This window comes from Uranotaenia lowii, chromosome 1 (genome assembly GCF_029784155.1).
Source record: "Uranotaenia lowii strain MFRU-FL chromosome 1, ASM2978415v1, whole genome shotgun sequence".
NCBI lineage: Eukaryota > Metazoa > Arthropoda > Insecta > Diptera > Culicidae > Uranotaenia > Uranotaenia lowii.
The window spans coordinates 59,458,489-59,474,008 of NC_073691.1; the positions used below are offsets into that span (position 1 = coordinate 59,458,489).

Below are 15,520 nucleotides of genomic sequence, written 5' to 3' on the forward strand. Positions count from 1 at the left end.
AGATCCTCCCAGCAGCAGCAAGAAAGCTCCCCCGTTCCGTTTCTGGCCATTGATGATAGCTGGAGCAGAGAGCTTGCCTCCGAGAGAAAACATAGATGGGTACATAATTTTCTTAAGACTTCCCCCCCGGTTGCCTCCGTCCATTTAGCCCACCTTCGTCTTGGAGAGGAGCCCGCAAATAAATAACATCATCCAATAAAATAACACCAATCCTAAGGAAAAACCACATAAATGTTTTTCCTCCCTCTCCTGATTTTTCGCCGCTTTTCTTTCATGTTTTGCTCCCAAGTGAGTAGTAAAGTTGTACACTCTCCCATTTTTCGGTTCCCGCCAAAAAATCCGGTACACCGGTTCCGGATGTTCCATTCAGAGTCTCTCTCTTAGTGGAAACGAAGATTTCCCGAGCCTTTGCCGAACATCGGCTCTCTCTTCGTGCTCCACAGGAACGACAAGCGAGATCAGATCCCGTTCGGATTCTGTTTTGATATGGCCCCCAATCCGGGGCGAAGCTGCAGGCCAAAGTCAGCAGCCAGCCTAGTAACTCTTCGCCATGCTTGACGGTTAGTCTACTTTTGGGCGCCCGGTTTTTTCGACTCGCGCGATCTTTCCTTGAGTCGTCGTCGTCGCGGTCGTCGCTTTCGTTCAGCATCGTAGCTTCTGCTGTGGATGGATAATGTGCGTTGTTACTACGATTTTTGGGGGGAAAACACGAGAAAAAGGTTCGTCGTGCTTTCGGTCGTTTCTTTCTGAGGGCGTTGGGGTATCTCGAGGATGATGATGTGATTTAGGGAAAACAAGTGTTTTGAAATGTTATTCCAAGTGTCAAGCGAAACAAATCTTCATCTTCAGATTGGATAGAAAATTTTGTGAATAAATGAATGTGAAAACCCAGTTGGGAAACGTTTCAGCATTGGTTTACTTTTTATTCCTTCATAGTGGATGCCGAGTAAAGCAAACGAGAATTTTTTCGGTGACCTCAGTTGAAGTGAAGCGAGTAAACGGTTAGTTGCATCGTGATATTGGCGTGCTGATGTGTGCTGAAAGATAAAAATAAAATATTATATGGTAAATTAAAGTGATTCTGAAATGAAAGATCTAGTTCTACGTGAATGAAATTAGAAGAAATGAACAAGTGTATACATCGTTGATGTTTGGAAGAATTGAAATGGTACGTCAATATTGGAGGTTGGTCTAAATAATTTTCTAAGAAAATTTTACTTTGTATTATATCTGAAATTAATTATTTCTTAAAATTTTGATAATAATGTTGAAAACGATTGCATACGACTATGATGAAAACTAACTTTGATAATATCTATGCCAAAAGCCAGCTGAGGCTTTTAAATGAAATAAGTTTTCTTCTGTTTGAGGTCCATAGAAAATAATCGGAAATTGACCAATTATTTTCAAAAGAACTCAAACAGCAGAAGACTAATTTCTTGTTAAAGCCTTAGCAGGCCTTTAACATAGATGTTTTAAAGGAGTTGATCAATTATTTGAGTATTTGAACGTACACCTTATTAAAAAGATTAATTTTTCAAATTAAAAAATTTGTTTAAATTGAAATGATTCGAAGGTCCAGAAAATTAAGAAGATTGATTTTAACTAAACATAAAAAACGATTTAAAAAATCTCAAGAACTACCAAAAATAAACAAAAGAAAAATTTCAAAACAGAATTTTTTTAAAGAAATTTCAAATTCAAATTTGTCAAAATAAATATGAAACGTTGTATAGGACCTACTGAATTTAAAGGACTTCAAAATCAAAAACAAACAAAAAAAATCTATTAAACAACAAAAATTTACTATATTTTTATTTTGAAAAACTGTTCAAAAATGTAAAAATTACTTCTTACATTGATTTTATTTAATTATTTAGAAAATTATGAGGTATTAACGATATATAAAAAAAACTCAAGTTGATGTTTTTACCTACATTATCTAAATCTTTCAAGTAACACATTTACTACACATCGTTCCAATGACAAGGCTTTGAGGATATATTGAATGCATTCCCCGCACCGTTCAGATGAGTTACTCTCTGGAGCCACGCCGGTTGTAGGGATCCAAATAAATAAAATTAAAATGTTCCAAACTACAATTTTGCATCCCAAGTTACAAACTGTGTAAAAAATTCATAATTCTGATATGTTTGAGAAATTAGTCGTTCTGTTATTCGCGACTTTATGTGAACTATGCAGCTGGCAATCAGTTATTGAAAAACTTATCCGGTGGAACGGTGTTCGATATTTACTCTAGGACTAGAACTCACGGATATCGGTCCAGGAATCAGAAGAATTTCACATCCAAAATAAAGTATCGAGTTGACAATTTTGTTGGGGAATTTAAGTGGCAAGAGATTTGGCAATAATAGAAAAATTTAAGTTGGGTTTATAAATTTTGTTTCATAAAAATATAATATTTCGAAATAATTTGTTACCATTCTTTTTTTCAAAAAGTTGGATTTGAAAGAATGCTGTATAAGTGTCAAACTTTTTGATCCAGTTTCGACTAAAGATAATTTAACGCCATCAACTTGGATCAATTTAGAAATATATTCTTATATTCAATCAGATGAGTAAGAAATATGTTCTTTCCCTTTTCTGAGGGTATGATATGAAACAAAAAGTAGAACAAAGTAACACGTTGCTCGCGTTTTCTAATCCGCAAAATAAAATTACTTTGAATTTAAGTAAAGAAGATGAGGGATTCATTGAATAAATATTTTTTAACCATGTGATTTGTTACTTAAATATATTTGAAAATGAAACCTGATTGCTTTTTAAATCAATTGATACTTTTGTTTTGCTTATTAATCTCAATATGAAGTTTGGAAGAAAATCAATGTTAGGGCACAGAACAATATTTACGACAGTTGCTCGTTTTTCACAGATAAATAAATTGTAAGTTTCAAGTGGTTTTAATGCATAAAAGCTTGTGGATCACCAGTTCATTTTCTTTCTTTTGTAAAAGTATCTTAAATCTGATTCTTTTAACTAGAAAAACTATCATTTAAATCAATAATGACCAGTTTGTACATCGATTTTTGGTGCATGTGATCATATGAAAAAAAAAATTTATATATGGAGATTCCCCAGTGAAAACATATAACTATAAGTCTCACTATAATATTAGTTAAGGGGTCCCTAGAATAAGAATTTCAGAATTTTTACCACATTTTTATTGGCTGGGTGAATCAGTTCAAAACCTAGCAAAATCTGGAAATTTTGTTTGAATTTTCTACACAAAATCCGAACAAATCAAGCATCCAGTGATTATTCGAACAAAAAAATCTACAACAAAGTGAACAACACCAAACAATTCAAATAATCATTTTTTATCGAAACTTTTCAACACTCATTGTTCAAATCTTTTTTTAAAGTATCAAAAAACAGTTAAGATTAAGAAAGCTGAAGAAATGTAGACTAATTTGAGTTTTGTTTTTGAGCCAGATCATAGTTTGCTGTACTTGTCCAGTCCATTTTACTTTGAAATACACATTTATGTCCGGGAAATCTGGGATGCCTACAATACATAATACTCACTCCAACTTACTGAATGAAGAAAATATTTGAGGAGTTACTAGCAAATCAATCATTAATATTTGATGATATATTTTTCCACATTTAAAAAATTTACGATTTTTACGACAGCTAGAATAACATGGGCTAGAGAATAATAATAAAACCGAACAATCTGGAATGCTCACATTGTAAGCATTCGTATGAATAATGATAAATAATAAATAGTATGAAAAATGCAAAATTATTGTTAGTATTTCGATCATTATTAAAATTTGCGTAAGTTGAAACACTCTACACCTTTTTTTCAATAAGCAATTGATTTTGAAAAATTAAATATTAAAAAGTACTGTAGTCAAATCGACCATAGTGGAGAATGGGGATACTTGATCCCCTTATTTCTATTATATCTTGTTGAAGAAATTTAGCAACTCGTCGTCTTTTGCATTTTCTGATAGCGTGTAGTTTCAAGTTTATATGCTTCAAAAGTTGGAACGATGATTGAACTCATAAATAAACTAGATGCATTTTCGGGAGACTAGAAAAATTGTGATATTTTACAGGACGTTTGATCCTTTACTAAAATAGACTTGATCCTTTTTTCAGGGTGTCCTGACCCTAGACTAAAGTCTAGAAAAATCCGGTGGCTTTTTTTTGCCATATAAGCTTTCATTTAACAGTTTGTAAGTATCAGACAAAGAGAATTCTAAAAGTATGTCTACTACCCTAGATGCATTGCATACTTTCAGGCGCAATTTTCTAGTTTTCAGATAAATTCAGTATTTCTAGTCCTTTTTAACATATAATTACTGGATAAACATTAGCGTTTTAACAGTTGTCAGTAATTTAATAAAAACCAATGATCACGATCAATTCAGAAGAAAAATGTATCTGTATGGGCTCTAGGGATCAATTATACCCATAACAAACATTTTGAAAAACTTCTTCTAAAAAAATTGGAAGTTTACCTTTTCTTTGATGATTCGGCATTATAAAATTCATTTTTCATTTTTTCATTTTTCATTTTTTTTTAATTTTAAAACAATAAAAAAAGATATTCAAATCACATTTTGTTAAATTTTTCGAACGAAGTTCAATAACTCAAAATATCAAATTTTTAAAATGTTTTGAGATAACAGCATTGTTGTTTTGTTCTTTTTGGCAAATTTTTCTTGAGCATTTGATTTTTACAAGACATTCTAAGGGATTAAGTATCCTCACTCTCCCCTACTCAATTGATTATCCATTCCAATTTCAATCTGGGATTTGAAAATCTCAATGGAACTTTTCCAACCATTTTAACCCAAGTTTAAGTTAACAATCGGAAATCAGCATATTATTTTCTAGTTGATCGATCTCAAATTATTGTTTATCATAAAAACATACTCATAGTAGAACTGCGAACTTCATTGAGTAATTCTTTAAATAAGATTATGATTTTTATCTTATCTTCTTCCAGAATTATGATTCTGTGTTTTGTATATTTTGTCACATTTAGAAGAACTATTTGACAAAAGATTCTGTTATACGATATTTGATCTTAAAAGAATCTTGTTCTTCATACAAAATCTTAAATAATCCGCATAATTTTTTCAAATTCAAATAAATTGCATGATTTTTTTTTGTTTTCTAAAGATATGAAATTGAAAGAAAGTATTTGGATTTAGATTATAAATTTTCCAATTCCTGATTTGGCCATGTTTGCTACTTTTTTCTTTAATTTAGAATAACTAATTCCTTTGTTATCTGTTTCTGAAATCTTGATTTGAAATTTTTATTTTTATTCAAGACACTGAATTGTGGTTCTGAATTCAATCCGCTTTAAAGTTTTACTCATGAACTCTTCTATCTGTATTTCTATAGCGATTTCAATGTTTTTCCCAATAGTCATTTTGGATATATTTATTCTGTTTATCATCTTTTTTATCTGCTTTCAAAAATCTGCAATTAATCATGAAAAGAAAAACATGTTAATATCTATCATTTTCACTTGATATATTAACAATTATTGCTTGAAGTCGTCAGACATAATTCTAATTTCAATTCAATATACTTAGCTTGCCAGATTTCCATTAAAAACTTAAAAATTATAATAACTCAACTCCAGTTTTTAGTGTGATTTTGTAAGTACTGTGAACAAATTTGGTTAAAACTGGTTTTTTTTAAGATTTTCGTCTAACCGGTTAGGATAACTACATTCCAAAATTTTTAAATTGAATATGTGAACAAGCCCGTACGAAATTGGATAATCTTGTAATATACTGATCTCGTTTACAATTCCTTTATATGTTTAAAATATTATGTTTCCTATGGGACGGTATATGGAAAGCTTTCCGAAAGCTTGATACGGCCCTGAATTCAAAATATTACAGCGGAATTTTTTACCAATCTTTCCATTTAAAATGAAGGAAAGGATTGTAATTAAAATGAATAATTACACTAGTTTACAGCATTTGAACTTTGTAAACTGAAGGTCATTTTTAATGTAAAATCGGGCGCTGAATTCGAAAATGAAATTCAAAAAAATCTCAGTAGAACCGTTTTTGAGATATGCTCCAAATATGAAATTTTGGAAAAATAAAAAAAGTTCTTTTACTTAGATGAAAATATCTCAGACGGCATAACAGTAATTTGAAATCCCTCTTTTGCATATTGAAGGTGAATAAATTTTCTATCGATCATTTGAACACTGTTTTTGTGTATGATCAACAGTATTGTTGATATTAGTGACTTTATGATAGAAAAAAATTATAAAAAACGCATTTTTTTTAGAGAAAAATTTGTTTTAGGGAAAGTTTTAGACTCGATGGTAACATTTCAAAAATTTGATTTTCTTCTGCGCTTAAATGTTAATTTAAAACAAAGATTTCAAGTGATTTTTTATCAAAATCGGATGAAAATTGAAGAAGTTATGGCTACTTTACCATAAGAGTATTTTTTGTAGTTTTTAATAATTTAACGAACCGCAGTAAACTTATCATAGTAAAGGAAGAATGAAACATGATAACCCAAAATAAAATGATTATAGTGATCTTCGGCCTTTTCAAAGAGGCCCACCGAGAGGCTTACTCGGCTTACATTGCGAGAGTCGAACGGGAAATTAAGTCCAACCCAAAGCAATTTTGGAAATTTGTCAACTCTTAAAAGAAGAATAAAAGAAAATTAACGAACGTGAAGTATCAAAACAATATGTCGACGGACTCACAAAGTACAGCGCAGCTTTTTGCTGAGTTTTTCAAAACGAACTATCAAACAACGGAAGCTTCCGGTCGAATAATGATGCCCATCGATCCTGTCATACACGATATTTGTTTGAACTTAGAGGAAATAGAGGCAGGTTTGAAAAGGCTAGATGCAGGTAAATCATCTGGTCCTGACGGAATACCAAACAGATTTTTAAAGGCTTTCTGCAATGAGTTGGCACGTCCTTTGGCTCTTCTGTTCAATTCATCGTTACATTCGGGATTATTCCCGTTTGTTTGGAAATTGTCGCGAGTTACTCCCATCCACAAAAAGGGATCCAGTAATATTGCAGAAAATTACAGGGGTGTAGCAATATTATCTGCTTTGCCAAAATTTTTTGAGAAGTTGGTTTATCATCGGCTATACCCAGCGGTAGAGAATAAAATTTCTCCCCATCAGCACGGATTCTTCAGAAAAAGATCGGTGGTCACAAATCTTTGCGAGTTCACCACTCGCGTATTAGATTGGATGGTCAAGGGATTCCAAGTGGACTGCATCTACACCGACATGTCGAAGGCCTTTGATGTAGCAGGAATCAACGAAATTTTGGATGCATCAGCGCGAATCGGTATTGGAGGTAACATCCTACCTAGGATCGAGTCTTATTTGGCGAATAGACAACAGTACGTGTCTGTAAATTCTGTGTGCTCGGCACCCTTTGAAACGTCTTCCGGAATGCCTCAAGGCAGTCACTTGGGACCTATGCTTTTCATTCTTCTTATGAATAATTTGCCGGACTCCCTTTCGGATGCTTTCGTTTTGATTTACGCAGATGATGTGAAACTATTTTTGCCAGTAAAAAGGATAGAAGATTTTAGAAAACTTCAGAATGATATGAATGTGTTCTCTGAGTTTATAATCAGAACCAAGCTGAAAGTAAACAATTCAAAATGCGCAGAAATATCTTTTACACGAAGCAGTACACCGATCCAGTTTACGTATTCCCTAAGTGGCGAAAGTATTGCAAGAGTCTGTATTAAGGATTTAGGCATCAAATTGGATTCTGGATTGAGTTTCAGGGATCACATCAGCAGTGTAGTAGCAGATGGACTCGCTTTGTTCGGAGTCGTGAAACGTTTCGCTGGAGAATTGAAGGACCCATACACCATCAAAAGCTTATACGTTAGCTTAGTGCGATCGAGGTTCGATTTTGCGAGTACAGTTTAGAGGCCCATGTACCAAACACACATAAACCGAATGAAAGCTGTTCAGAAGCGTTTCGTCAAATTTGCAGTGAGGAATCTTGCCTGTGGAGAGAGTTTACCGGAATATAAACATTTATGTTACCTGCTTGATTTGGACCTGTTAGAAAGTCGGCACCGCATAAATGATTTAACCTTTTTTCTTAAGGTAGATAGAGGCATGGTGGACTCAACGTTTTTATGTTCCCGCTTGACAGCGAACACAAGCACTTTGACATTAAGGTGACGCAGGCGATATGCGCTTGACCATCGCAGGACGAATTCCAGCCGCAACGAACCAGCTTTCCGTTTTATGAGGGAGGTGAATAATATCAACAGTGTAATAGATCTCAATTTAAGCATCCCGACAATCAAGAAGCTCTATGTGTTATATTTAAGAAATCAACTCTATGTAAGATAATTTTAAGTAGTTCGGATGACGGGCTCGGCCCATATATCCTTAATAAATAAACATAAACAATTATATCTTATTTTGATATATGTACAACTTTTTCTGAAACACGGACATCGAAGTCAACGGCCCAAACCGAACATCAATGAAATTCGCTCAACAGATCCTAAAAATTGGATCCAATTTTTGGGAAACCAAAAATGGAACATGGTTTCAGCAAATAATATCCCGATCAGGAGGGGAAAACAAAATTATATTAAGATGAGATATTTTGATACTAATTTATTTTCTATCTAAATGAGTTATAATTCAGTACTCGTAGGATGTTAAAATATCTGAAATTATATCAAAAAATCTATACGATCATAGCTAAATTATATCAGTTTTTGATATGCTCCGATCAAGATTATATCTCGTTCAGATAGGATAGTTTGATATTAGGCAGAACAAAACCTATCAAAATTATAACTTATCGTGATATGCATGCTTCGAGAAGTCTTTCTAGTGGAATGTAAATTACCCACATTATTTGCTAAAACCATGCTCCATTTTTGGTTTCCCAAAATTTGGATTCAACTTTATGAATCGGTTGAGCAAAATTAATTTATTAAAGTACGGTTTGGGCCGTTGACTTTGATGTCCGTGTTTCATGGAAAGATATTTGCATATCAAAATAAGATACGAATATAATATTTTATAACTATTTGAAACAAATTCTTTATCGTTGAAAGTGAGTTCAATCCTATTCAAGAATGTCAATCAAAATAAGATATTACCCAGATTCAAGAAACTTAATGTCGAAAATTATGAGAACAAAATTCTAACTGAAGAAGATATAAATATCTCGTTCAAATATGTTTGAGTTATTATTTTTATACGCTCTTCTGATCGGGATGGTTTATTGACATTCCTCTAGTAATTTATCTCGAAGCATTCATATCTTGATCAGTTATAATTTTGATAGGTTTTGTTCTGGCCAATATCAAACTATGCTATCTGAACTAAATATAATCTTGAAAGGAGTATATCTAAAATTGATATAATTTAGCTATGATCGTGTAGATTTTTTGATATAATTTGAGATATTTTAACATCCTACGAGTACTTAATAATAACTCATTTAGATAGGAAAAAATTAGTATCAAAATATCTCATCTTGATATAATTTAGTTTTTCCCTCCTGATCGGGTAATGTTTTTTATTTCCATGCAATGATTCTAAACTCTGAAGCTTTAAATTAAAGTTTAATCTTAAAAATGAATTCGTAAAATAATCCATATCTCATTTGATAGAAACAACTATTTTTCCTACCTCAATTTGCCTGCTTCGAACGCTTTTATTGAAATGGTTCTGTGGAATCTCCTGGCTGGTACCCAAACTGTTCGATAATAGTTCAAGTAGGAAACAATGCTTGAAAGTTTGAGTACAAAGTCATGAGGCTATTCAACATTGGAACAAATGGAAAAATGTAAGACAAGCACTGCAAACAAGCTTGTATGCAAGGATAATACTTTTTTGTGGTCTAAATCCTATCCCATTGAGATATATTCTTGACATGACGCTATCAAGACGTGATATAATTTAGTTATGCTTTTTTATAATTTGAGATATTTGAACATCTTACGAGTACTAAATTATATCGCATTTTTTTATAGAAAAAAAATGAATATCAAAATTTCTCATCTTGATAGAATTTGGTTTTCTCTTCTGATCGGGTAGAATGGAAACCATACGTAAAAGTTTGAGTACAAGACAACAAACATTGTATGAAAGCTCAAAACTCAAATTTTTGTCTTTTTCAGTGATCAATATCCTATCTGATTGAGTTATAATCTTGACACGATACTATCAAAGGGGGAAATAGTTTAATTATTCTTGCATGTACTTTTTAAGCAATTTTAAGATATTTTAACATCCTACGAGTACTAAATTATTTTTATGTTGATATAAAATAAGATGAATATCGAAATATAGTCATTCGACATTATCCTTGCTGGCTGATTGTTTCCATCCTGCTTTGTCTTGTGATAGGATATGGGATATGCAGTGTTAGGCACAAAATCGCTTATTTGCTAGTTGCTAATAAATTCTTTCACTTATCGTTAGCATTTTAATTTTTTTTTTCATAGTTTATTAATCCTTGTAACTTAAGATAACACATCTTTTTATATTGTTACAATGTGACGTAACTTGTAGATTATTTAACGTTTCTGAGGTGTTCGATAGAAAAACTAAACTAACTAACTTTATTGCTGATTTTACCCTTACTTGCTAAGCTTGACAGTAGCCTCCTTTTGAAATCTGATTCCGAAAGTGCTAATTTAATTAAAATAGGTAAAGAGTTCCAGACAACTATACCTCTAACGAAGAACGATTTATTCATGTATGATGAGTTGTGTACCGGGACAACAAGGCTGTTGGTGCGAGAATTATTAAATGTTACTAGTATAGATCGTAGATAAGATGGTTTACTAGTCTTAAGTATTCTGTATATGGATAAACACGTTCTGTAATCATAAAATCGATCAAAAGAGCAACCAATTAATTTACTTTGGAAGTGTGTCACACGATCATATCTTGAAAGATTGAAAACATACCTACAACAGGCGTTTAAGGCTACACGAAGTCTGTTTAAATCGTAAGAAGCTGCATTAGAATAAGTAAATGAACCATAAATAAATAACGGATATATATAACATTTGAAAAGTTTTAGTTTTGTATGGACATCTAAATATTTAGTAGTTAAATTTAGTTTCTTCAAAGAATCATAGATTTTTCCACACTGAGCTGAAATAAAACGGTTCCAAGAAAGATTACTTTCGAAAATGATCCCTAGGTTTTCAACGTGATCGTAAAATGATATCTCAGAGTTGTTGAAAAATAGTGTAGGCTTTGGTATAGGTTTTTTTAATTTACTGAACAATATCGCTTTCGTTTTAGAAGGATTTATTGGTAGTAAATTGAGAACTGACCATTGAAAAAAATCTTTTCTAGATCATAGTTGATCTTTCTTCCTAACTCCGAAACACAAAAGTTGCTATCAGACTAATTTTGTCGCTAAACTTTGAATAAGCTAGGGCCTCGAAAAGTTTCCTCCCCTAGGAGCCCTCATTGCGATTTTTTTACTGAACCTAAATTATCCATGATTGCACATTTTCTCTGCTGTTAGGAATAAGAAATAACAAACTACAAACATACAATTCCCAAAAAACATGATAAAAACATAACTTTTCTGTGAACTTACTCATCACATACAATAATCAATGAGCGGTAGATGATTAGCACTAACTTTAAAATTTGCTATATAACTATAATACTTTATCAAACTGCTTGATTTGTTTATTAAAATTCATTAGTATGATGCAAAGTGATGAAACATAGATATGAGTTTGAACCAAAAGACAGGCTACAAATTCAAAAATACTAATGTTTTTGAATAGTCAAACATAATTTATCTAGTTTTATGTCAAAGAGGGCAGCACTATCTTGCAATTAAACCGAACTTATGCCCATTTTCGATTATCCTGGATCGATTCTGGTGTGGTGGATGATTTTGGTTAAGAAATGAGTACTTGGTACGTATGAATGCCTTGGAAATTCCGAGATCACTAAAATTTCTGGATTTTTTGGACCGATAATCAGAATAATGTTGTACTTTCCGATGGAGCTTGATGGACCAGACGGCTAGCAGTATTATTGGTATGTTTTACAATTGAATTGAAAGTAGAGATGAGCAGGTATTTTAGCGATTGCACATTCTTGTTGCTGGTGATTTTTTGAAAATCCGGAAAAGCTTTCTGCAGCGTGAACTTTAACGAAAATGTGTTGGAAAACTGCCTCGAAAAAATGAATATGGGCCTAAATAAATCTGGAAAACCAATATTGAGACTATATTTGGCTTTAACTTCAAGATAGTGCTGCCATCTATGACTTGAAACTGGAAAAATTTAGGTTTACCAAAATAAATCTTCGTTTTTGAAAACCAACCTGTTTTTTTTCTGATTCACAATAAACCCAGATTGATTGTTTGATCATTTCACGTCATTTTAATGAAGAAAGTAAGTAGTTTGGTAAAGAACTACAGCTCAAATATCAAATTCTTTAGTTTTAGAAGAAAATCTCTTAAAACCCCCTTTCAAAACCTTTGAAAACCTTTGAATTTCTAGAAAACTCCTTAAAATGCAGTTATCTATTCAAATAATTCGTAGAAGCATTATTATTTACTTCTACACAGTAAATTTTTAGACATAATCTTGTTTATGTTGAAAAACACAAGTGGTACTATTCTTATTTCGCACCCTTTTTTCATATTTTTGGTCCTCAACGCCAATTGCAAAGTCCGAAAAAAGTAAACTTATGATTGATTTATCCGTTAAACAAATCAAAACAAATTGTAAGTTGAAGAAAAATTTGGTGATTTTCAATCATTCATATTTTAACAGGCAAAACACATAGTGGTACTATTCTTATTTCGCTCACTTTCTATTTTTTTTTCTCCTCGAGTGCCACCTATCGTCGGGGGACCGCCACCCACCCTCAATCGGGCCTTGCCCCTCAACTTATGTGGCATCTCGGTGAGATTTAAAAGTACGATTTCAAGGAAAATAAATCGGCATTTCTGGAAATTTGAGATATCATAGAGGAGCCTTTCTCCTATCCAATGAAAGAGCTATTAAAAAAAAATATTGCACACATTATTCCAGAGCGAGTTTTTAAAATATTCACTCATAATAGTTCCCTCAAACTTGAAATATTCTGATTTATGAAGATTCCTTCAAAAATTGATAATAACTCCAAATGTTTTGATTAAAAATATTTTTGACTACAAATTTTCACGAAAAGGGTTAATTTTTGAAGAAAATTTTAAAATGATCAATTTTTAATCACGGTTCTGCAAACTACAGAAGTTAAGTTAGTAAATCAATTTTCTGATTTTTAAAGGGAGAAAAAAATAGTTTTATGATAAATTGTGACTTTTGTCCCTCAACCCAAAACTTTATTCTGTCTAGGATGGAAATCATCAAATTTGTGCCTTTTTGTGGGAATTTCAGTTCAAGCACAGTTTTCATCAAAATTCTTCGAGTTAATATCAATTTTAGAAGGAGTCTTGGTGCATATATGCTTGAGAATGGAAATTTTGAAGTTTTAAGGAATAATTTCACTAGTTGACAGCATTTTCAAACTGACTCTGGGCCGTATGAAGAACCGACTTATGGGGAGGGGGGGGGATGGAGGGGGTTAGTGACAACATTTTTCCTATAAAATATTTGCTTGAGAAATTCATACATAAAGAAAATTGAAAAATGTGAAGGTTTAGCTCTTGTTAATTTTAACAATAATAGTAATGTTGTTTTTTGAATCCTTACTTTTGAAATGAGGTTCAAGAAGTGGCAATTTTTTTTAAATTAAGATTGAAAAAATAAATAATGGAATTCCAAGGTTTCATTTAAGAGAAAAACTTTTAATGAATTCTTACATAAGCAGAGAATAAGCAAATTCCTTTCTATCAAAAATATTCAGAAATTTAAGTAAGAGATTAGATTTGCAGTTCAATTCAGTTTTTTTTCTACGCTTTTAACCTCGATTAAAATTTAAGATTTTAGTTTGAAACTTTGTTGAAATAATTTACAATATAAATATCGTCAAACACCAACCCAATGAAGGAATTTACAGCTTAATTTTTGCTTGAAGATTAAGTACAAGTTGTTTGGCCAATATAAATTTGTCATTAATAATATATTGCATAATTAGAATCCTGTCAATATTTAAAAAAAAATTAAATCAAGATTTTTCAAAGAACAAAATCATCAAAATGAATCCAAATTTAATTTTATATTTGTGATTGTTTTTGGTCTGTTTTTCCAAGCTGACATTGTTTGAATATATTTTGAATCTAGAATTAGAACTATGAAACTACGATCTCCTGCAATTAGAACCCCTCATGAAATTCTCTCTTTGATATTCTTTATCTTGGTTATTAAACTTAACTTAAAGCTGAAACTGAATTTTTAATTTCCATTCCGGATCTGAATTTTGCTTTGGAACCTCATTTTATGATCAGGTTAACGGTTATTTAATCTTAGTTTTAAATAATAATTTAATTTAACTATCAACCACTTCTGGAATTCAGATTTTACAATTCTGGATCATCATAATGAAACTATCTTAAGTTCCAATTCTGCTAAAGAATTAAAAGTTATAATGTTTCAATAGTTGCCATTTTCGTCAAATGTGGAAAATGCATCTAGTTGAGAGTAGAAATCCAAGGTTCGAATCAGGTTTTTACTGAAAAAAATCAAAGAAATTGATTAGATTACAGACATCGATATTTAATGGTTTTAAGCAAGTTTGAAACCACAATATCCGGAATAATTCTAATCTTAGCTTTCCAGATATTCTTGGGCCAAAGAAATAAACTTTTAGAACAATTTTTTTAAACACGTCAGTCAATTTAAAATCGTCTTTTAAGTTTCCAAAATATCGTTGATGTTAGTTTTGATGAAATTTACTAAAAAAATTGGGACGCAAAAAACATAATTCTAATAAATAAAATCAAATTTCTCTTGAATATTGCAAATAAAGCTTAGTTTGGCTTGATTGACTACTCACGTCCACCTTAAACCATTGAAAACGAAATGCTTCTCTATTAAATTTTTCCGTTGAATTTTGCAAATAAAGTGAACAAAATCGGGCTACATCCGGGCAATCTGGCAAGCTTATCGTATTACATTAAAATTCGATTTTCGGGGCTAAATTTCAATCAACAAGCGAGAAACTTTTTGAAAAACTTTACTGGAATAATAATAAGAGGTTTTGGCTTTAGTTCTCTCGAGATTTTTACTCTTGAATCATTTTAGTCGTTCGTAAAATTTTGATTAGGAAATTGGAAATTTTGAGTTTTGAGAAGAACATTTCAATTTGCATTTTGGGAACTTCAGACCCCCCCCCCCCACTCACCGTTCCTACGACCATGAACTTACTAAACCAAAAATCACTTTGAATGTGAAATCTGGCTCTGAATCCAAAAATGATATGCAATAAAAAAATTACAGAAGAACAGTTTTTGAGTTTTGCTTTAGAAAATAAAAAATTGAAAAAATAGCAAAGTACCATCAGCAAAAAAGTTCAACTTGCAATTTAAAATTTCTATTGTTAGCAAACG

At 31.7% G+C, this 15,520-nt stretch overlaps 1 protein-coding gene across 2 annotated transcripts in view; it reads left to right on the forward strand.

Moving 5' to 3' along the window:
- Positions 1-536: 536 nt before the first annotated feature.
- Positions 537-15,520, forward strand: part of LOC129737982 (uncharacterized) — a 368,340-nt gene continuing 353,356 nt past the window's right edge. The window contains exon 1 of one of the 2 annotated variants that reach the window (XM_055729166.1): positions 537-1,185. The gene's annotated coding sequence lies outside the window, so the exon portion shown is untranslated. The remainder of the gene's footprint in view (positions 1,186-15,520) is intronic. The other variant, XM_055729159.1, reaches the window with a different exon arrangement.